Source organism: Anser anser (assembly GCF_964211835.1).
Source record: "Anser anser genome assembly, chromosome: 6".
NCBI lineage: Eukaryota > Metazoa > Chordata > Aves > Anseriformes > Anatidae > Anser > Anser anser.
Window position 1 is genome coordinate 35,608,020 of NC_139726.1, and position 25,050 is coordinate 35,633,069.

At 36.6% G+C, this 25,050-nt stretch overlaps 1 protein-coding gene across 9 annotated transcripts in view; it reads right to left on the bottom strand.

Moving 5' to 3' along the window:
- Positions 1-25,050, bottom strand: part of TFPI (tissue factor pathway inhibitor) — a 75,067-nt gene that overhangs the window by 37,396 nt on the left and 12,621 nt on the right. For 2 of the 9 annotated variants that reach the window (XM_083842944.1, XM_083842938.1), the window contains exon 1: positions 2,826-3,073. The exons of 4 other annotated variants lie outside the window; for them this stretch is intronic. The gene's annotated coding sequence lies outside the window, so the exon portion shown is untranslated. Of the gene's footprint in view, positions 1-2,825; positions 3,089-25,050 lie in introns of those variants that run through there. 3 more of the 9 variants (XR_014586422.1, XM_083842942.1, XM_083842943.1) reach the window with 3 other exon arrangements.

Below are 25,050 nucleotides of genomic sequence, written 5' to 3' on the forward strand. Positions count from 1 at the left end.
TTTTTTTTTAAAGAGCAATTTTACCGGGTTCAAGCATGAAGAGCTTTAAAAATCGAGATCCCATTTTCAATCCTCACCAAAACCCTCTGCCCAGTTTTGGTTTCTTTAGAAACTGTTAGTATCTCCCAGTTTTCAAAGAGATAATATGACTATTCAAAATTTAGCCCAAACAAAGAGCATTGGAATTAGACAAACTGTAAACAGTGTGCTCCAAAATTGTAATGTGCAAGATTCATGCCATTCTTGAGGCCCATAAGCTCTACTGATGTTCTTTTTTTGTGTGTGTGTGTGTTTTTAATTTTAAAATTTCTCTTCTTGTTTCTGCACCCATGCTCTGACTTCCACTGGCAGACATTCTCAGCACATGCTGAATGCACACCGAAAACCATAAACCAAAAACCACAATACTTGCAAAGCACTTCAAGCAGCTACCACTTTATTTTAAAACACAGAAGAGAGTTACAGCCAGAATCATCATCTTAAAGTAAATGTAGGTGCTAGAGCAGCTTCCCAGAACAGAAGAGACAGCAGCAGTTCCTCTTTTTGTCCAGAGGAGATTTGATATTCACATTTCCAGAAACTACCCTCATTCCATTGCTATATGTTGACATCTCTGAGAACAGTCTGTGCTCCCTCCACTAGCATAATTTAAGGTTCACAGGGTCACAAGAGTAATATAAAAGACATTGGTGACCCTGTACTGAACAGAGGACAAACTGGATGCTAATATTTGCTCCTGTTTATGCATTTAACATGGAAGGGTTATTGCAGAAACATCCTTGAAGCTAGATCTAGAATCCACTAGTTCTTCTCTGACTGTGGGTCTGGTCTAGCTAGAGGTGAGATTTCAGCTCTCTAGAGACTCTGTATATGTTTTCTAAGAGCCTATTTGGAAGCTTGTTCTTTTACATCTTTGCTTTGTTTCCTAGCCACGTTTTATCTTGGACAACTTTTCCCCCAGTCTCTTAAAATTTCCTCTCTGACAGAAATTTGGCCTCTTTTTTTGGTACGTTCTGTGTCATGGCCCTTCACACCTGACATCCAGCTCTTAAAGAGTTAACAGCAATTCAGGAGTTTTGACCATTAGACTTCCAACATTAACTCTGCAATGAGATTAAGGAGGATAGATAAATTCAGTGCCATTAATTGTTCAAACTCTCCTGAGACAAGAAGACCATAAAACTTCAGTTTAAAGTTACTCTGCATTTAGCTAGATGAGTTAAAATTCAGTTTTCATTAACAATATTAGTTAGTGGGGGCACTGCACTGCAAGGCTAAATGCACTTTGAAGATCAAATAACTTACACTGACAGTTGAAATTCATTTTATCTCCAAATTGCAAACTATACAGCTCACAAAGTAAGGATAAACAAAGACTACTGAAATTCAATTTCAAGTACAGTTGGTGATTCCTTACCATAGAAGTTATATATATATTTTTAAGAGACATAGATTTACCAAGCAATGGCATATGTGATTAGTTTTTTAATTAATCCTTTTAAGTGGGACATGTTTGACAGGAAAAAAACTAGAGCAGAATATGTTTTAATAGTCTTCAGCTCCTTAATATTGTTCTAACTGCATACATTTCACCCAAAGTAAGCTGGTTAATGATTGCAGTTTTCAAATGCAGCTCAAACAACAGGCCAGATTAATTTACTGTGGACATAGATGCTTGCTACCTTCACAGCTGATCACAAACTCTGTCCTGATAGAATTAAAGAATGAGCAGAAGATGGCAAAGGGAAAAGGCCAACAATTTTCCCCAAGTAGGTTCCCAGCAATTATGAAAACATGCCTTTGCTGTTCATATCTATACTGGCAGCTTGGATTTCCTGTCTTTGCATCTGTCTATAAGGCATTCAGGAAGGAAGGTTTATATCTTTACATGTTTTCCATGAAGTACTTTGATGACTAATTTCTAGAGCACTGAGTCACACTGACCTTTCACATACTCCCCCCATCTAAATTGTTTGAGTTTTCCCTACTCCACTTTTCCCATAGTTACATGCCTTTTCCTCATTTAAGATGTATTTAGATTTTCTAGAACAGCTATTTATATTTTACCTTTTTTTTTTATGCAGACTGTTATCATTGTTTTTCACTGAAGAGTTACAGAAGATGAAGCTCATGTAGATTCTTACAAGTAAAATATGACAGAAGTCACTGACATTTTTCTGCCTTTTTTTTTTTTTTTTTAATTGGCACCAAGGTCTGCAAGCCCCATTCACTACCCTCTTTATTGCTCAGATGTTTTAGTACTTATGAATTTCCATATACATTATGAGTGAAATTGGATTGTACTAACATCAGCTTAATTTGACTCGTAAAATATTCTTGTACTTCTCCAAGTATTAATTGCTTCAAATGTTACATACCTTAGAAGGATTTGAAATAGCCTGGCAGACCACTCTGCCTGAATCAAGCCTCCCTTGAAGTTACTGTAGTAGAGGAATTGTTTGAATAAACAGAAGATTCAGTTCCCCCCCACCCCCCAAACTCCAGCTACTGATCAAAATGAATATATTCGTTTTTTGAATGGCTTTCTTTCAAAGATATTGAATTGCCTTGGTGCTAACAATACCTTAGTCTGACATTCTGACAACCAAAGATTAGTTGTATTAGTATTTGTAAAGTTACATTTATTGCTGTACTGTTTCAGATTTATACAGAAGTCTCCCTTTTTGCAGCTGGACTTTGAATCTAAACATTTGACTACTGCATCTACCACATTCTAAAGAAAACATAACAGTGGATGGACACTTTTCTGCCAGCTGAAGAAAAAAAGATCTCATGTAAAACAAATTCTGTTACAAAGTACTCACCGAACTCCTAGAAACAGTTGTTATACACAGAGGATTCCTGAACCCGTGCTGAATGCGGTCCTCCCCTACTAAGTCACATTTAAGATAATACGTGGGGGTGTGGTGTAAAGCTACAAAGGCAGGATTGCAACCTGATCTTCCTAGAGCAGGAGCCTGCCTGTTGATTAATCAGCTAGTCCTCGTTCTTGCTTTTGTAGAGCACATGGGTTTACTCTGGGTACAAGTCAGAGCTCTGCAGCAGCGGCAGGGAAGCTTCCTGTTTAAGTTTTCGTATCTGCTCCCAGTTTAGAGCAACTGTGTTCTAAATGGCACTAGCTAAACTGAAACACAGTTTTAAAGAACAAAAGACAGCCTGTAGAATATTCTCTTCTTTTTACCTTGCAGACTTCAATTCATGAGGATGCCATACGCATTGCTTATTTAAGATAGAGATGTAGTTTACAGTTCTGTTCTTTTTGTCAGTTTTTAAATGAAGCCGTTCACTCTAGATCTAGGCTGTGTTCATTACAGTACCTACACCTTGACTGCAAAGACTATTCTGCCTTGAGCAAAATACATACGCACAACCTAATTATGAATCGTGTAAGTATGTGCTGAAACAGTAAACATCATCACAGTAGCCATCCCTTTCCTCAGCTACTGTGCTCTTATAAGACAGAGACGTTGTAACTTGTGCATATAAAGACAGTAGACCAGAATCCTAGTCCTGGACACCACTTGAAAAGAATTTCCCAGGTAATGAATTAAATAGCAACAGAGACAGAAGGAACAGCTGGAGAACAGCAGCTTATACAATTAGTAGCTGTAACCAATTGCAATTGTTTCCAGGCAAAGACAAACAGACAAATTAAAGGGAAGATTTATATTCATATGTTCATCAACATTCCGAAACAGACTGAAAAGTCTCAAAGTCTGTTAACAGGTTTACTTGCTCTGAAACAACCAGAAGTGTTCCTGGTAGCTTCTGAGATCTGTCATTCTTGGATTGTAGGACTGTCTGCAATCCATTTCAAGGCAAAGCCAGTAGCCATTTGAGTCCAACTATTAACTGGGTCAATAATCAAATGGATTAACTCTCCCGAAACGGACTAGAAACACTCAAAACATAAAGAGGCAGCTTAAATACTGTGGGTTGGCTTCTGTCATACAGTTCCTAATTACCAACTCCGAGCTCAGATAAAGGGAGGAGCAAACCATTTCAGGAGACGCTAGGTAAATGCAAGTGGTCAGTCTCTCATTTGTGTGACACCCAAGCCTTTGAAAAACATTTTGGGAGCCCCTGTGTTAGAAATTGGTTTCTGGTAGAACTATCCACAAATCTATAAGGTAAGATGGACCAAAACAGATGTACTAAGGTTACATCATGATTTAAAGAATTCTGTCTATACACTTGCAATAGGAACAAAACCAACTAGGCTTCCAATAAATGACAGATATCTTCTTTTTGCTTTTCTTAAAATGTGGATTAACAGAGATTCAAAGTTGTCCCACTATACAAGGCATTTACAGAAGAACTGCTTTATTTTTTGGCATATTGGATGCTGAGTGGGCTGAATTTACCAGTCTGTACAAACATATTTCTAATCTAGGGACCTGACATGGTCAAAACTTCAAGTAAGCTTCTTTTTGCTTTTTAATGGGAAATGTGTTTTTGTTCTATTTTGTTTTTTAAATGAATGTGCAAAAAAATTTTGGAGGTTTATATCAGAATGTATCAGCCTCATTCCTTATTTGTTTCTCCAAATTCTTCCTCAAGTCACGCAAATTTGGTGTGCAAAACAATGAAGAAATTCTGAAAGAATTAGCACACAGACATAAAAAAACAAGATGTAAGAAAATGCTGCAGTTCTTAAACATATTTTGTCTTCTTATGGTCAAATAAGTGGAAAATGATATATATAAAGAAATCTATTTGGGGGGACATTTATGAGAATGAAGCCCCTTATTTTGATACAAGTTATACTAAGAAATCTTTGGTTAATATTAATAAAACAAGATAAGAGTGAAAATATCACCATATGTAAGTGAAAAACGCTTATCTAAAAGAAAGTTAAAGGCAACAATATTTCATTTTAAGATGAATATTTTTACTATATATTTTGCTAACGTCTCTTCAGCTGTCACATTCACTTCTCCTAATTTAGTAGTCAAGAAGGTCGACATTTGGAATCCCTTTCATTGTAATTTTAACTAAAACATAAAAGAACTAAGATGCAACCAGAAACACTTTGAAGATAGAAACAAAACTGTTTTGAACCTGAAGTGGGATCAAAGAATTCCATTCCGCTCTGACCTGGTGAAGACAATTGCACTGACCTCTGTCTTGCTCTGGAGATTGCTGACAGCTTGAGAAAGTTGTCAATAGCTAAAGGTCCACACCACAGGAAAAAGTCCCTACAATTCTAACAAAGTTTTTCGGATCCTTTTTAGGAGTGACTTTCAAGATCAGCAAGTTGAAATTTATGGAAAATATAAAAAGTTACTAAAACACTTTTCTAATGTCCTGTGGGAGGTTGACAACCTTTTGAAATGCAGAACTTGCAAATCATAGAGAAATTCACTGGCCTAGCTTCTCCTTAAGACATCGCCCAACTGTTGTTTTTATTAAGCATTTTTGCTGTTCTGAAGAACCCAGAAATCCTTACTCAAGGAATTTCTAACCTTTGAGTATGTGACATTATCACTACATTCTCTCTTCACATTTATTTACAGCATGTGCCACATGAAACAATTGTCAATATAAAGATTACAGTTAATAAGATCACTCTTTCACATGACTTCTGAGGTCTATCTGCAGAGTCAGGCTCCGGCCAGTTATGTAACAAAAGGAACTGCACAAATTGTTGAATCAATGTGAGTAAAGACCATCTACAGTACACACAAACAACAGGTTAGCTACCAAATCCTGCTTGTTTTGCACAGTTTGCACTGGCATGCAGCAAGGGCAATAGAAGCCTAAATTTCCAGTCCACTTTACACGCCACTTTTTGCTGACATATTTGGAAACGACTCAGGTTTGAAAACGAAATGAAAGGCCAGAGAGCATTTATATGACTCTTCTCCTATAGTCAGGAAAACTTTTACTCAGGGATTACAACCCCACAACATCACAGATCGGAGCAGAAAAGGACCAGTAGAAAGGCCTGAAGGACAGCAGACAAGATCAGTGCTACTGAATGTGTTCAAAATCAATCATATCTCCAACAACTTCTGTTAAGAAATCTAACACAGGCACAGTTTATACTGCATTTCTGCCCTCCAAAAAGTCTTACACATCCATTGTTTTATGGCCTCTATACCTCTCTACCAATCAGTAAACAGATATGTAGTGCCAGCAAGACATGGGGAAAATGGGAGGCAATGGTTAATAACTAACTTCATAGCTTAAGAGGACTGGGGCAGCACTCTTCTGGATTGTCTGTCTACAGTTTGAGCTGGTGGTCTCACGGAGAGACTGAGAGGGACAGAGCAAAAGACAGTGAGCTTCAGATTCAAATTTTTTAGTACTCTGCATCTTTGATTTATTTGTACAAAATGGATGGGCTTTAGCAAAATATGTTATACTTAACCGCAGTGCTAAATGTGTGGTGCTCAGAAACAAAAGTGATGCTCAAATGCCCAATCTTGCTAGTGCTTTACTGTGACAAAATGGAGACAAAACAGCACAAAATTATATGAAAAGTTTTTTGTCTGCTTATATAATATAAATGTATTATTTTTTTGAGAACTCTATCATCTTTGAGGCAAGACTGACTACAAAACGCAGTCAGAAAAACACAAAAGCATTTGCCAAACTGTTCTTCACACAAAATCATTTGCAAGCTGTTCAGGTCATAATACAAGTGCCTCCCTCAGTGAGGGAGTGACATCACTTGCATTCTCGTTTAACAGTATAGATGTCTGTGATGTTTTATTGCCCCCTAGTGATGCTGATTCACTTTTCCATTGCTTAGTTCTTTACAAATGTCCATAGAAGCAAGAGCTTCCTGTCTCCTGCCTTCAACAAACTACATCATAACTTAATACTTTTACTCCGTGCTTGTATCGGATGAAGTACGGATATTTCTCAACCTCATAAGGAACCAGACAGCAGCATGCGTACAGGAAATGCACCACCAGCATGGTTGGCTTGTCCCAATGATCTTAAAGGAAAAGTTAAGAGGGAGGGAGCAGTTGCTACCGGCATACAGGGCAAAAGCTACAAAGGACCTTTTCCTTTAGCACAGAAGCTAACAATCATCTTAGCGCAAAGTTGTTGCTCTTGCAGAGTTTCTGGAGGGACAGACTGTTGCTGTTGCCCATGTGGCACACCACAGCAGTTACAAGTCGGGACCGTCTACCTAGCACAGACTCCACATTTGCAGTATTAGTTGTTACTTCTGTAGTGAAGTATTACAATGTCTTACAACTAGTTCATCTTTTTTTTGAGGCCACCGAAGTGAATGAAGGATATGTCTGCTTTTCCAGCTGAGATCACCTACATGCAATGACATGCAGCTGCAAGGACCCATCCAGGTAGAAAAAGAACAATTTTAGGTATATTCCATCTAATAAAACCGAGTTTCACATGTGTCTCAATTATTTGTTTTATATTGTATCTGTTTTATTATTTGCATTGTGGTCTTCATAGCATTTAATATTTTAAACCCACATAAAAACACCCAAAACAAAGTAAAAGGAAGACCAGAACCCAGCAGCTGACCCCTGAAAATCTGTCTCTATAACACATTCATCCTCTTTTCCCCCCTTCTTCTTTCCTGTGACTTCATATTCTTATAAGGAAACCATGGATGTCTTGAGCAATTTCTAAAGACTGAAATCAGAATGCACAGAAAGGATGACTGCTGATGCTGATAGCAGAACATAACAGTATGAGCAAATGACTATGCCTCTGTCCTCACTTCTGTACTCATCTTCAAAGGTAGGCTCTTCAAATGTTACTCCCTGCATTCTGAGATGCCTAGGAGAGAGTGCTCTTAACAGCCTAAGGAACGTGTACATTTCGGAGGTATGGATACAGTAAGGCTTAATATTACTAAAGTTGACTGATGGAAAGGTAACAACATTTTTAAAGGGGAGAGAGTCTTCAAGTTTCTCAATTCCCTTGGGTTCTTTACATCCAAATTTAGGTTATCAAAGATGTCTTACATGTTTTGTTTTGTTTTCTTTAAAAATCAAACATGTAGCAAGGCTAACACGGGTAAGTTGGATAAACAGTTTGTTTGTTTTAGGGTTGAGAAGAGGAAAGGAAGTGAGTGACAGATGAGAGGAAATGATAATCAGATCCATTCCTTACTGGTTGAAAAGTTTCCCTGCTGAACTACTAAAACTGTTTGAGAAGGAGCAAGGGGTACATTCAGCATCTGCTTTTTAATTTTTTATTCTTTTCCTGGTATTGCTAATCAAAAGCACTACCTCTTGCCAAAGGGTAGATGTGACAAACTTTCGAATTTCTTCGTTTAGCTGGGCATTTGTTTTCTTTCTGATTCTTTTAAATATAATACTAACACAAAGTTGTTTTCCAGGAAACAAACAAACAAACAACAAAAGATTTTGAAATAAACAAAAAAAAGATTTCCTTTGGAAAACTCTGAGCTGAATCAGAGTTCTTGTTTAATGAATACTTCAACAGAATCAGTTTTATGATTAACTACATGAAATGAACTGCCTCATCATGGGTTTCAATCCCTCAATATCTTTTGCAAGCCAGATGGACCAGATTTCTAATGAATGCAGTACATGTCCCATTTTTTTGAGCCAAAAGGTACACCATGGTAAATTTACTTCTGCAGTACTCTGGAAATGACTGTAATAATTTTTAATATTTTTCTTTTTAATATTTCTCCAATTTTCCTATTATTTTAGTCCATACTGCTTTAAACACAGAATGAGAGTAGGCTACATTTCTGAATCTGAGGTTGTATTTCACTTCCAGTAATTTGAGGCAGAGGCCTAAAAGGAATATTGAGTCTTGAGCAAGTAAACACATAAATACTATTTCATGAACTTTAAGCTCATTTTTAAAATTCTGCTTTCAGTTCTTAGTTTTCCTGTGTATTTCTCCTTACTTATGAACTTACATAACTCATACTCTCATTTCTTCATTCATCGATTTCCTAACAGTAAAAGAGCTTGCAACTTGGAGTATGCTTTAAAGCTGAAATCCTTAAAAAATTAGCATCTATTACTACCTTTTCAAAGACCCCAGAAACAAGGTACTTCTATAGTACGATTACAAAAAAAACAGAATGTATAACATAACATTTCAAATAATACAGATATTTCAAGAGTCTGTTCCAACCAAGACCATTTGGATAGCTGAGGTAGTAGGGGGTCAGGTCAGTACCAGATGCTACTCATTTTCAGAGCCAGAAGTTTACATGAGGTTTGAATTTCATTACAAACACACATTGACTTCAATTAAAATGGAATCAGGTATGAAAGGGCAGTACACATTTTGTCATCTTCCTTATATAAGGAAGGTTTCTTAATTCTTTTTGGTCTTTTTATTTAATTCTATTGTTAAATTATCAAATCTGGTATGAAATGTTGTATAATCTCAATAAACAAACTGCCTCACTGGACAAAGCAATTGCTTAAAAATAACTTATTCCTCCCTTGGCTCATTAAATATCTAACTCTGAAACAGGTATGGGATAACTAAACATTTATACAAAATTTTCAGATTAGTTATTTATCATGTTTTGCGTTCTCATGGAGTGTCTATTTATCCTCAATCAGTCCAGTATTTCACTAAGGATCTCAGTAAATAAACCTCCCTTTCTGTCCATGCCCTTTAGCATGCATTCCAAATGCAGATCAAGTCTAGAACTACCTGGCTTAGTCACTGGATGTCACTGTTGCAGCGCTAAGAGCTTAGGTATTTTATCGGGAAACAGAAGGCAAATACACTTCTACTTTTTTTACCCCTCCATTTTTACTTATTTTTAAATGTCATTTTAAAGGGTCTTATTCGTACTCTGGGTGAAATCAGCATGAGTTTTATTGTGGATAGAGTATTTAGATTTATCATATGGCCTGAACACTTCTGTGCTGTGAGGTGAAGAAAAGAGACTACTCTACTAGCTGGGATTTCATTTAATTTCAAAACTACTTCTATTTTAGTTAAAAAACATGGTCTGTTTCCATCTGTCATTTAAATGAAACAAAGTGAAAAAAAAAACACACATGGAAACTGGGTTTAGATAGATGACCAAGAATAAACATTATCCCCTGTTCATTGGATTTCCAACCCCCACCCCCCGCCCGGAAAGTTATGAGCATGCCTGTATATTCTTTATCTTATGAACAGAAATGAAAATTATTTTCTCTATGGTGAATTTGACCAGAAGCCACTACAGATGTTCCTACAAACAGAAGCTAAGTCTTCTTCTATGGCATTTTATTTTTCTTTTTTAAACATGTCGGCCTCTCACAGCCTGTGAGGTTGAATTCTCCTGTACATTATGGCTGGGAAATAAATAAAGAAGGTACAAGAGATGCTCAGACCATGACATAAGGAGCAACAACAGGAGTTTCACAATATGCTTTCAGAAAAGTATTTTAGGAGGATGAGTAATTGAAGGAGATGGCAACTGAGGACACAGTGAGCTGCTGCCAGCTCTGGGAAGTCTGAGCAGCTAGTACCGATGCATCTACTAACAGGTCTGCCAAGCCCGTATCCACCCCTCAGTCCTCGCTGCTGCGATGTCAAACGTGCTTCCTTCTGTTCGCCCCACCTCAAACATGGTGCCATTGCTCTCTTGCCAAGACTGGCTCTTAGCATACCTGCCCTAGTTGTTATTTCTGTGTTCTACCACCTACTCACTCCTAATGCCTACACCAGCTATAGAAAGACAATTCAAGCAGCTGAGCAGGAAACTGGTTTCTGAACCCTACTGGGCTGCTAAAAAGAAAACAAAGCATTGCCAACAACTGCTATGATAAAGTCTTGCACTCCCTAGGTCAGGCCACTTCCTCCCCACCTCGCTGCCTTGCAGACAGCAAAGTGTGTATTTGAAGAGAAAAGACTTCTCTGGGAGATAGAGAAAGGACAAAAGATGTTTGGCAAATGCTGCATATGCCTTGGCAGCTGTCTTCAGCTGCTATCCAGTATCTAAGACAACAACTTTGAGCTCAACAAGCTCCTGAAGTGTTCTCATGAGAAGTCAATAGAACACAGAAAACAGCCAGTTGTTCCTGTGTGACGCTCTTATTGGAGTGCACTCACTTCCCAGAGGATGGACGACAATTATTTACACAGCAACTGTAACTCCTAGGAGGCATAGAACAATTGTCTGCCCTTTGCCATGCTTGTGCTCTCCAAGAAGCTAGGGGACCATTAATGCTTCTCAGATGACAGAACACTAATCCATCTTCAGCAAAGTTCATACTGACTAGCTGTAAGACAAAAATCTTATTTTCCCAGTATTATTACTACTTTTTTCCCCCCAATAGAGAATGAGTAATAAATATCGAGCAGATTAGACATCAGTAAGACGTCTAAATATCAGAGTTCCTATGTCTTAGGAGAGACAGGTGATTAAAAGGACAATGGACAAAATTCCCATCAGATAAAGCAAGCATGCGATTATGCAAATGGAAAACCTGAACAGCTCCAACCAAAAATTTTAAAAATATTTATAAAGCAACCTAATCCATAAGCATATAGAACTCCCCAAATTGTTTACAGCTTTGGATTTTGTTGCATAACAAAAGTAGACAAAGTTCATCAGTATTTCATTTAGTCACAGACTGGACCAATTAACAGCTTTGCCACGAGACCATGAAGCACTGGAAGCATCACAGGATTTCAAACTGCAGTCAGCTCACAACCTGACCATTTAAACTGGTTTTGCTATTGAAGTCTGGTGAACCTCAAAATCCAGTAAAATGAGATTTTTTAAGAATCTATTTGGTACAAGTTTTGGAACTACAAGCAGTTATTCAACTGTGAGTAAGAGGTACAATCTGTCGAATCAGCCACAATATGCCTTAAAATGACCTGGAACTTTTGCTGTTATTGTTCTAATTCCTTATTTGAACAGTATCTATAACAGTGGGAAGCTTCTATGTATTTACAGAAGTTGACGGATCAATCACATATGCCACTACACAATAATATCAATCAAGTCTATATGTAATTCCTCTTGTCCATCCTGAGTAATGATTCCCCTTACTGGACTGCATTGAAATAGCTCTCTGTTGAGATGTCTCCAGTCAGGTCACTGTGTTTCTGGTTAGATACTAGTTTCACACGTGTCAGTAACACTAATTTTTTTTAATTAAAAAAAAAAATCTATCAAAAGAAAAAGTCTCTACCTCAAGAAGAAGGGAAGTACTTGATTAAAACTGCAAAAAACATAGCATGTTGAAAGTTCAGTATCACACTGTTTCAAAGCTACTCAATCAAGAGAAGACTATGTCAAACATGAACTATTTTGCACAGTGTAATACTGAAAACTGATGATGCAATACTAATAAATTGTGTGTCACAGGTCCTGTGACACCAGTCTAGACAGGAGACCCCATACAAACTCATTAGGTAAGAGCTACCTTAGATGACTGCTATACATCAAGTTATTCATTGGTAATGCCATTTATTCCTTTCCTTAGTAGGGAAATGACTTCAGCTAATACACAGGGTTCAAAACATCTTTTACGTGCAAGAGTTTCATGGCACACCAACAAAAATGCAAAAAATAAAAAAGATCCTTTGCAAGATTGCCTGTCTCAGGAGGCAGGAAACGGAACATATAATGCCTTTCAGAAGAGTTTTCCATTTTGGCTTAATCTTTTCAAAATGAAGAATAAACATCTGGGATGCTGACCAGCCAAAATCACTTAAGCATATGCCTAATTCTAAACACATGAGTAATAACACAGCAATAAAGAAGCATTTTTACAAAGCAGAAAAATATTTCTCAGGATGCTACATTAAATTGTACTTACTACTGCATTTTTGTCTCATTAGCAAGTTCAGACACGTTCCACTGGTTGGTAACTAGACGAATGATTCAACTGAAACTCCATCCATAATAGTCCTTTGATAGGAATGAATTAATTTAATGCCAGCCAGTTCATGCAAAATATTTACTACCAGTGCTACCAGAGGAGAAGTCATATTGGAGGAGGTAGGAAACTGAGATTAAGATTTACTGAAGATTGACAATATAATGATGCTGTATCAATAACCAGAAAAATTAGTATTTATATAGGTTGTTCATGAGGAGTACGTACTTCCCTTACCACAGCATAATTCAACACAGCTGTTCAGAGTACTCACAGAATTTGTATTTACAATATGTGGAAATTTGTATGGTTTCTATGGAAAATCCATAGAAATTATCCAAATTTGTTTTCTGTAAAATACTAGTTAGCTGAGGGACAAATTTTTAAATGACAACTCCCACTGAAATATTTCATTCATATAAACAGTTTTTTAATAATCGCTATGAAAGACAGTATAAATTAAAACCCACCATCATACTTTTGCACGGTTCTCTGAACCAAACCTACAAGTGGTATTTACTAATGAGATTTCCTTTTGATGCTTACTTTGTGAGGCTTTGTGATAATGCATCTTTTCATTAAACATCATCATGAAGCTGGATCAAGGGTTGAAGTCTCCCTCCACCTTCCCTGAATTAGTTCATTTTATTAAGAAAGCATGCAGAGGAGGAGGATTTTTTTATAAAGCTTGGGTGCCGTATGGAAAAGAAGATTAAAAATTACTCTATATTTCCCTTTGATCCTCTGCAATCTCTTTCCAGTACCATACAAATCTCCTCTAGATTCTGGCAGAAACTTGACAGCTTATTTGATTTCTTTACAGCACGAGGGATAACAGGGGTCATAATTTTTGCTTCCTTACATTACAAGGTAAAAAAACCTGCCCAAAGCCAAGATACAATAATACACACAGTCTGTTCTAATACAGTGGATAACTATTCTAATGTAAGCATATACATTTATTTCATGGAATAATGCTTGTAAAAGCAAGTTGCAATTGATTGCACCTATGTTTCAAGGATGCTCTTGATACAAACTACTTTCAGTGATTCAAACAGAGAAGCGATTTCCTCCTAACACCTACACTTAGGCAGAACAAAGATTTCCAACAGTCACCAGAGCACTCTGTTGGACCAAAGAAAAATTTAGAATTTTGCAAGGATAGTCCAAGTTCTTAATCCTAGTGGAAACCTGGATTTCTTTCCCCTGAGATAATGGTGAGTATGCCTTTTCTCCAAATGTGACATGAGGTGAGGAGGACAGGAGGCCAAGTGAATATGCACATGAACTCTGAATCAAGGTTATTGCAACCCGGTTGCCTTTTTGATATTTCAGCTGCTTAAGAATTACCTAAGAAGAAAAAAATGCTATTGGGTAAGGTGGTAATTGTCATTTACAACCAGAATACGTTAAGAGCAGGTTTTGCCATTCAATGATAATACACAACATAAGCAATTGTGAAGATTAAGTTTATCTTAACACTACAAGTGTTTCATGAGGATTTACAATCCATTGTTTTAATGGAAAACCATCACGCTGGCACTGTGTAAATAAAACATACACTGACCTCACACATGCCAGAAGCAGCTGTTCTATTGCTGTGCCTCCCATAAGTAAAAGATACATGGGGGAGATCAGAGAACATGTATTGTAATGGACCAAAACAAAAACAAAAAAATTTAATGACTTGGATTTGGGTGTATAATAACTGCTAATGAAAACTGTATCTGCCGCTAATCTGGTATTTGTGCTGCTGCTGTTTATGGCATGCATTAAGGAATGCTTAGTACAGATAATGACAAAGCAAAAATAAAACAATTGAACTGTTTTGTAACTTACGTATTTCAATTAACGATAATCAAAAAAGTTTTTAAAAATGCAATGTACCATTGAAGTCATGGTTTCTTTGCAAATAATAGGCAATCTCTTACAAAAACAAAACAAAACAAAACAAAAACTTTAAGCTGAATGATTTAGGAAAAACACTAAAGAAAAATGCTGGCAAACTTTTGTAAGTCATTTAGTACTATCAAAATCAAACTATTCTATACAAAAAAATTGTAAAGTTTTGCCAATGAGCGATATTTCAAACACTTTGTTATTACAAAAGCAATACTGTAAAATGGAGCTTCTCAGTAAGTATTCCATGACTTTTTAATTGCTTTAAAAATATGAATGATATTAGTTATATAACCACCAATGACTTGATGCAATTTTACGCTAAAGGCAAAGGATAGCAGAGTTGCATTTTACTACTCAGAAGCACATTAAAAAAACAAACAAACCAAAACCAATTCATGTTTGACTGTAAGTAGCCTGTAGATTTTGCACAGGCTAAATGCCTAATCATATTATTTGTCTGGACTGCTGCTTTGTCATGCAGTATATGCGCCATTCTGAAAAGCATGGTCTAGCTTGCAACTGACACTTCAGATTAGATCTGAACTCAGATCAGATCATGATGGGGGGTGGGGGGGAGGGTTGGAACTGGATGAACTTTAAAGTCCTCTCCAAACCAAACCATCCTATGATTCTATGAGTTCTGCAGAAGGGGACCAAATAAACTTTATTTGCACATAAGCATAGGAATCTTGTAACTCTGCTGCTCTATCCATTTCATTTATCTGCTCCACAAAGTATAATGATGGATGATTTAGTCATAAGTGTCCCAAATAACAAACTTTCATCTCATTTTTTTTCCCCTTACTGATGAACCAACAAGAAAATATGTAGAGTGTGGATGCTTAATTAAAAAGAAGCTTGAACAGGAGACAGACTCAGAATAGGCTTATATACTGAAAGTTAAGATAAGAAAAATGAAGTTTTCGGGACTTGTTCCTTGTATGTATGTAAAATGATGCTCATTCAGGTAACAGCATTTTTAAAATTCAAGATTTTTCTTCATTTCTGTTAGTGTAGTGCAAAGTATGTAAGATGAGGTCGAATTTAATGAGAAACAAGGCAAAGCAGCCTTTGGAGTAATTAGTCATTCATAAGGAAAACATTTTGTAAACATTTGCACAAGAACATATACAATTTAATCATTTCCTCATCTTCTACTCCACCATAAGGTTTTTACCATCAAGTCCATTAGTTCATTCAGTGGTACTGGTCAGGATGCATTTTTCCAGGTTACGTCAAAATTTTAGAAATAATGAAGAACACAGGCATTATCATGACTGACTCATTCTGTTGTTTAAAACAACTTGCTGGTTTTTGAACTGTGCTTTTTGGACACAAATTACAAGCAGGTGGGTAGGCCAGCTGGAAAGAAGGAAAAAATAAAGCAGAAAGTTGCAATTGCCCAAAGCATGAGAGACATTTAAAGATGAATCCCTAGGGAGTTTTTGTATGTATTTTTGGAAATAAAAATATTCGTGCTAAGTTAGGTCCCCAGTAAACAGTATTTTTTTCCAAATTTTTTTTTTTTTTGCTAAACATAGTTGATTTACTCTCAAAAGAAGATCCTTAGATTTTTTACAGAGAATATTCACATTCAACTTTCTTATCAAAATCTCTCAGCTATCAATCTTTTGCTTACCAGAGACAATAGGAAAATGATTAACCAAGTATCTGTGTGAATAATGGGCTGCCAGTTCTTCCTGCTTATTGAATTAAGGGAATAATGAATTAAGTAATTTATTGAGGAAACACCTTGGCTGGGCATCAGGCATATCAAGGGGCATGTGCTTAATGCCAAATTGTAAAATAGTTTCTTGGTGATTGATTACTGCTTTTTGGTAAAAAGCATGAGACTTCACAGTGGTGAATTTAGTTACTTGCTAGTTAGTTTGAAGAAGCCTTTGTGAATATGGTGGTAGTTTTTATTGGGAGAAAAAATAAAGTCCTAAAATTGTATTTCTTCCTTCATCAGTGTATACCAACCATGTCTTGAAAAATCACAGAAAGGCACTGCAGCTCTGCAGTACACAGCATGGAGGACAACCACCCTGGGACTCTCCTCCTAGCTTGCTGATGTACCTTTTTCCCTTTGTGCTAAGGTCTGCAAGTGTCTAGAAAAAAAAAAAATTACTTTTTATTTCAAAATGGACCTGAAAACAGTCTGCTTAGTGTAGCTTTTTCATAAGAAAAATGAAGCCCTGCTCTACTAGGATATACACATCTAAGGTTAAACAGGAGTGTAGGTTATTGAAGACAGAATAGGATGAAAATAGTAATTGTGATTTTACTCACTGTCTGATATATGCAGAGGTTCTCTGATGTACTTTGATTTTCCAAAAGAATTAAAAAAAAAAAAAAGCTGTTTTCTCAGATTTACTTTAAAAGATTGCTTAACAGTGACACAGCAAATATTCTGTACGCGTAGTACCATTCAATCGCTGTAAAATAGTCACTTCTTCACTGAGTACATCTATTTTTGTAAAATACACATATGAAAAAACACACAAACTCCACTGTTACAGTGGCTACTTGTGAGAACATCTCTATTCCTCCAAAACAAGAGGAGTTTAAGTGGAACACTGAATATTTACCACCTCACAGGCATGGAGATACTCCAACATCAAGAGTCTATCAAGAAAAAGACAACCTTTGTTTGACATGATCTATTTTCCTAGGATAAGCAACAGATAAACAAACCTTACTGTAATTTCAACAGTAAGAATATCAAGGGATGCTTAACTTCATACTACAACTGAGTCACTTCTGACAAGCGAGAAGATGTGATGGAGGAAGAAATTATCTGATGGCTACGTCTTCACCTTCTCTTTGCACGGGCACTTTTTGTTGTTGGTGGTTTGGCTGGTCAGCTTGTTTTGATTTTATTATTTTTTTTTTTTTTAAAAGTCTGAATTATAGCCATCTAAATTCCTTGAAGGGTGGACAGTAAGTCAGGTCTTAAGATATTACACTGAGAAAACTTCCGTAAGAGATAGGCCTTAGCAGCCAATCAGAGAAACGGGAGAAAATAAGTAACTGAAAAGAAAAACAACTACACTGCATTGTATCTAAGCAACAGATAGTTCACTATGCCAGTATGTTAGAATTCATTTTAAAATGAGCAACATCAATAAACCACAATGAACTCTGGTGTTCAGGTGTTAAAGCCTTGCAGGGATAATACAAGGGCTTTTAATAATTGTGAATCAATTCAGGACTTCTGAATAACCAAATATTACTATGATTGATTTCAGCAAGATACAGTCATTTAAGTATGAGAACAAGCTATCCTAGCTGGTAATACCAAGTTTTACAAGACAAAATAAGCAAGAAAAATCAGAGAAGAAAATAAGCATTAATATAAGGGTAAGTATAAAGTATAACAACAAAGGAATTAAGAATTTAGCCTGTCAGTATTGTTTAATTCTGTGAAAGTACATCATGGATCTTCTTTGCATGAACAGGATTCAAAAGCAAGAACTGCACCATAGGCTTTCAAACAGCATGTGATATGAAAATTAAAGTCATTAATAAGCAATTTTATTCAGAGACAAAATGTGATATAAATGGATACAGTCTCCAGCAAAGAAAGTCAACTACCACCACGCAGAAGGTGAGCCCATGCACTGCTTCCTGCATGTCTAATGAGAAAGGCCAATCTGAAGGCCAAGAAGTTGAGTAACTCTTGTGACCTAAAGGTCTGAAGCAAACTAAAAGGAACATTCATAACACAGGCCTTGACAACTGCAGCAGAGCTTTACAGATTTTCTTTCAATGGAATAATAAGTTGTTCATTTCCACAAACTCCACAAGACTATACAAATATGTGCATTCTATTTCAGCAATAGACAGCAGAGAACTAGGCCCACATTCCCTGAATGCTTTTTCTTTTTTTCTTTAAACAAAGGACGTCTGAACAGTGTGCTCACATCGCTGGCTATTTATGAAGAACCACATTCTTGACAAATGACCAAGCTAAAAGTTAATTTTCTTTAACTCTTTACTGAATCCTTTACACACTTCTTAAAAACATGTGCTGTGAACTTCAGTAAACATCACATTTATGAAGCCAAATCTCACTGGTTGGTGCTGGTCACTGTTAATGAGAGCCAATTACTCAAATCAGTGTTGTATCAGTTTCATTGTCTGCTATGAGTGAAGCAACATTTTTATACTATGACCAGAAAGAAATGTTTAAATTGCAAGAGACTCAATTATAGGCAAACAAATCTGTGATCAAACAACAAATAAAGAAACAACGTTGCTTGCCTGAGAAATGGGAAGATACTGACAAATCCTGCTGACACAATGCATCAGCTTGCTATTTGGAAGTGCAATATCTTAAAATATGTCTGTGTCTCCTAGTAGTCTAAAAGCCATGATAAGTTCTACAAAGCAGCTAGTATTTTAAAAGTCTCAGTAATACTGAGGCATCAAACCAGTAGCAGAACAGTCTACTTTCTGGCCAACACTCCAACACTTATCTTCCTCAGGTTCCTGGACTACAGTACAGGGTTTATAACTTAGGTCAGATCCTACAGAGGCTCCCCAGTGGGACCTCTCCTTCTCCACCCACAGAAGCATATGCTCTGAATAGGTAGCAGAGTTTAATGAGAAGGAATACTTCTGGTTTCAGTTTAAAAAGTGTCATCGTCTCGCTGGTGAATAATTGTCTTTTTTATTCTTGGTGCTGGAGTGACCGTTTAGCTGCCCCATTGCCATGTGCCCTCAGCCAGAATGTCAGCTCTGTCAGACATTTGCACTCATCCCTTAAAAAAGCAATAGCTGCTAATTCTTCCTTTAAATTTCAGGGAATAATTTGTCTGCTTACCTACTTTTGTGTTTCTTCCTTTCTCCACTCTCTTCAATACATTTCTAAACCTGCATTTTTCTGACAGAAGCTTGAATAACACAACAGACCCTTTTATCCAACAAATAAAGTGAAATACAACAACAATAGCACAGAAGTAAAATATCTCTCAAAATAAATGATCTCGTTATATGATGCTGGAAGAACATGCACTACAACTACATGTACTACAAAGCATGAAGTTCTGCAGAGATGCTTCCTCATAACACCTGGCATGCATTTTGTTTATATTGAAAGAGATAATTCTTTTTACAGTGCTGACAATTACTTATTATTGACTATAGCATTTGACTGGGAGGAATGAATCCTTTTTTCTTCTTTTTATTATCCATTAAAGATGGAGAGATGGCAAATGTCTGTTACAGTTTATCTTCCCCAAAATTTCTCTTAAAGCTGGCAACACACTAGAAAAACATATCACATGGTTGAATTAGTGCCAGTGGAAATCCAGATCCTCATAAGAAAATTTCAGAATAGCTAATAACATAGTATGTTTAACCAGTTTAACTACAGTTTATCAGAAAGCAACACCAACACTTCACCAGATGCAATGACAGAGCAACAGTATCATTTAATCATAGACTGAAGAGTAAAATTGAAACCGTTGGGGTAAGGAAACACTGGGTTAATAGTCAGATTATTTTTGAGGGGAGTTAAGCATATTTTTACATTTCAGTAATCCACCAAAAAGTCATGGAATTAGCACACAAAAACTTGAGTAAATGTGAAGTTCATAAAACTTATGAATAACGTAATAAATAACAAGCCTGGAATATTTGGAACTGCAATAAAGGTGGTTCTTTAGGAAACAAAAAGCATGGTTAAAAACAAAGAATTTCTTCCAGCTTACATCCACAGAATGAACTTATTGGGTAAAATATCTTATTATTATTTCATATACCTCAGCTGAAAATTTTCAGCTTGCAAAGTTTTCACCTGCATTTCAGATTGGCATCTGGTTTTCTTATTAAAATGCAATCCACACTGCTAACTTCAGAATTTACCTGCAGTGTCACTGGACTTTGAAATTAACTCCAGAGCAAAATGATAAGCTTGAATTACTCACAAAAGCTCTTGATACTTGGAAAAGCAATAAACTATTAAGTAATTGGCGTCTTTTTCTTTTTTTTTTTTTTTTTTAAAGTGGCCTTTATTTTTCTGTCCATAGATCGCTTCAAGTAATTTCAATATTTAATTGACCTAAACTACCTTAGAAGTTAGGTGGTAATTTTAATTTACATCAAAATAATTTTTACAAGGTCAAGAATGAAAGCTGTAATTTTAAAGCAAGGCTTAAAACCTGGCCCAATGTACATCTATCTATATTTTAGTATTTAAACTATGTGGTGAAGATAGTATTGAAGTAAACTAAAAACCAGTAACATTATCTTATTTAAATTTAGTCTCAGGCCTAATTTGTTCTTTTGGGGCATGGAGAATCCAGTAATTCTAGGAAGCTAGCCAATAATCAAGATACAGATCAATGATCGGAAGTACATTTAAAAACACACACAGTAACACGAGCCTTCTTCTAAAATACAAACACGTGAGTAGTTACAATTTCCACATATGATCTATAAATACACTGCAGATAAAATGTTACAGACTATGTATGCCTTACATTTCTGAGCAATTGATTTCAATGTTATTGTGAGTTTAATATTAGCATCACGTGTCCCCTCCAGACTATTTATAAACAGCTATTTCTAAAGTCAAAGAATGAAGTTTTTTCTCTGTTCTGATTTTTTTTTCCATTTTTGTTCAGACAAGATTGGTTCATTCCAACACCTCTCGAAACTCAGCAATGGAGTAGTGATGTGTCAAAAGGAAAGTAAAAGTTGTTCAGATTTTCCTAATAAAAGTCAACATTTTAACCCCTGAGACTAGTAGATCCAACTGAGATAGTCATCGCCCTGAGAAAACATTTTGTGCCTCTCCTACCACTGACAAGCTCTGAAAAAAGGAAACGCAGTCATAACCTCAAATACCTATCTGTGAGCATGTCATATTGACAGCACTGAAAGCTTGAATTTAAGGCAGATTAACACATTTCACTTGTTAAAATTCTACAGTATTGAGCAAAATCCAAAACAATAAACCCGGATGAACAGTCTATGCTGTTTCAGACTTCCAGCCTGAAAAAAAAACAGTACAAATAAGAGCATCAGTTTCACACTGAATCTCTGCATTTTCTTCTTATATTGTCAGATGTAGCATACTTGGTATTTACATCCTTTTCCATGTTTTCCACCATCCATTTTACAATTCACCAGCATCAGCAGTAAAGTGAAAGACTCAGAACACCAAACCAAGTTGCTATTCAAACTGTAAAAAGCTGCAGAAGCCCCAAAGTTATTTAAAGCAAATAGATGACATCAATACACAGAAAATGCCAACAGCAACTGTCCTCATGAAAAACGAGGAGGCAGTAGAAAAAAATCCCCCCTGGAGTTTTATTCCTTTTTTTTTCCTTCTCTCTCTTTTTTTTTTTTTTTAATGAATAACCTCAGCGTGATAATCTCACACTTTCACTGCTTTTACTAAAACAATGCTGTCATTGATGAGGTCACTTAATTTGCTATCCAGCAGATATGTAGAGAGGTATGTAATAATACTGTATTGTCTGTCATCACTATCGTGGTTAAAGAAAATGATCAAAATAGAGGTGAAAACATCACAGAATTGTGTGAATTATCCTTGCTGATGGGCAAGGCCCCTGTAGTCATAAGCAGATGTCTCTACCAAGAGCAATCCGCCCAATCATCAATCCCATCAGCTCCTGTGTGATAGAACTGAAACACTGGCTGTGCACCAATGAAGCTAATAGGATTCCTCTACCCACATCTGAAAAAAGACTGAATTCTCAAACCCCATTAAAGTACAGCTTTCATATATGAAGCCTCAGATCTGGGCTATAAGCCAAGGTGTCTACTATGCCCTCCCACTGTTAAAAGGCTTTATGTATTCTTCTGTTGTTTGCCCAAAACCCTTGACATGACTAAATTCTGGAGAGAATATTTCCTCTGCTTTGCAATTGAACCATGCATTACAAACTTTATATTCTCTTCAGTTCCCCAAGGAGAAATGTGCAGGGTTGCTTCATTCACTAATAGATGCCAAAAAGTCCATGTTGACCATCTAATTTGACCTTTTATTTAATTCTGACTACAGCTTTTTTTAATCTTTTCACTAAATTCAGTTACTGGCCATATGATATTTAAGATACACATCTAGTCTTGATTTAAGAACTTGAGATCATGAAGAATGTCCAATGTACTTTAACAAATACATCTTGTGGTTGACTGATGGGCTGAGGCCAACTGTATGAAGTTCAACAAGGCCAAGTGCTGAGTCCTGCACCTGGGGCGCAACAACCCCAAGCAGAGCTACAGGCTGGGAGATGAATGTTTGGAAAGCTTCCTGGCCGAGAAGGACCTGGGAGTATTGGTTGACAGTCGGCTGAATATGAGCCAGCAGTGTGCTCAGGTGGCCAAGAAGGCCAACAGCATCCTGGCTTGCATAAGAAACAGCGTGGCCAGCAGGTCTAGGGAAGTGATTGTGCCCCTGTACTCGGCTCTGGTGAGGCCGCACCTCGAGTACTGTGTTCAGTTTTGGGCCCCTCGCTACAAGAAGGACATGGAGGTGCTCAAGTGAGTCCAGAGAAGGGCAACGAAGCTGGTGAGGGGTCTGGAGAACAAGTCTTACGAGGAGCGGCTGAGGAAGCTGGGGTTTCTCAGTCTGGAGAAGAGGAGGCTCAGGGGAGACCTTATCGCTCTCTATAGGTACCTTAAAGGAGGCTGTAGCAAGGTTGGGGTTGGTCTATTCTCCCACGTGCCTGGTGACAGGATGAGGGGGAATGGCCTAAAGTTGAGCCAGGGGAGGTTTAGGTTGGATATTAGGAAGAACTTCTTTACCGAAAGGATTGTTAGGCATTGGAATAGGCAGCCCAGGGAAGTGGTTGAGTCACCATCCCTGGAGGTCTTTAAAAGACAGTTAAATGTAGAGCTTAGTGATATGGTTTAGTGGAGGACTTGTTAGTGTTAGGGCAGAGGTTGGACTCGGTGATCTTAGAGGTCTCTTCCAACCTAGACGATTCTGTGATTCTCCTCATCACATTAATCTTATTTTTCCAAAGAATGCACTACTGTTGGTTCCCAAAAAGGTAGCTATGTTATGAAGTCAGCTAAAAGAAACTTCTGCACCTATTCTAGATGGACAAAGTCCTTTGCAGATGACAACATAATTTTGATTGTTATTACAGCACAAATTCTATTTCACGTCTCATCATTTTTTGTCCATTTCCTCCCCAGACAATGACTAGCTAATAATGTAAGTTATCAGGAATAATGTGACTGCTACTATTAGTACTATCAGAAACCGAATCATTTTTCAAAATTTTCTACCAGAAATAGAAGGGAGAGCCAGGTAAATGTGCTACCTAAAAAAAAAAAACAAAAAAAAACAAACAAAAAAAAACAAAAACAAAAAAACAACCAACAACAAAAAAAAAACAACCAACAAACAAACGTAAAAAAAACGTAGTTAGGATTTTGTTCTGCATTTTCTACTTTTGCTAAAGTAAAAATCACTCAGAAGTCAACTGCTCAAGTAGCACTATGGCCTCAACCAGGTATTTAGGACCAATACTGTTCAGTCTAGTCCCAAATAATGTCTAAAGAACAGTTGTTTAGCTAGTTCTGTGATGGAGTGAATTGTTCCCCGTTATTAACCGGGTGATGCAGCTGACATCCTGCACAATAAAACAGACTCACTACTACCTTTTTGACGGGCATTTTACCTGGATTAGAATAAAACATTAAAGAGTAATTTTACAAAGCAATTGTTGAAAGTGAAGAGAAAAACAGATTAATGCCTTTTGCAAGTTTCAATTGGATGCAGATTCCACAGAACCACAGAAAAAAACGACTATAGTAATTACAAAGTCATAGTGATTATAGATTTCTCAGTACAAATCTTAAATTATAAGATTATTATATTAGAAGATACTGATGCTATGTTTTGTAAACATTCTTATTCTTAATTCAGACATTACAGTATACCTCAGTACTCATACAGTTCAAGAAAACACAAAAAGGAAATGAAGCTCTTAAAAAAACTTGGAAACAATGTGAAAGAGAAAGATAAAAGATCTATACAGTTGCTCTGTACCATAGCGTTATTAATGTTGTTCTTGGAAAAAAGTTCTCTCTCTTTAACTTTAAGTTCTCTCCCTGCAAGACTACTAAATCATGTACTACATACAGATTAATGACTACCTAAATCATCGCCAGATATGGATATGGTAAGGAAAACATTCTTTAAACATGGATATGTTTTAGAAATGGATGTTATCTACCAAGAAACAGTTTTCAGTCAGAAATGTCAGACTATTAATACTTAACCTTTTCTTGGCAATATACCAATAGAATGCAATAACCAAATCTA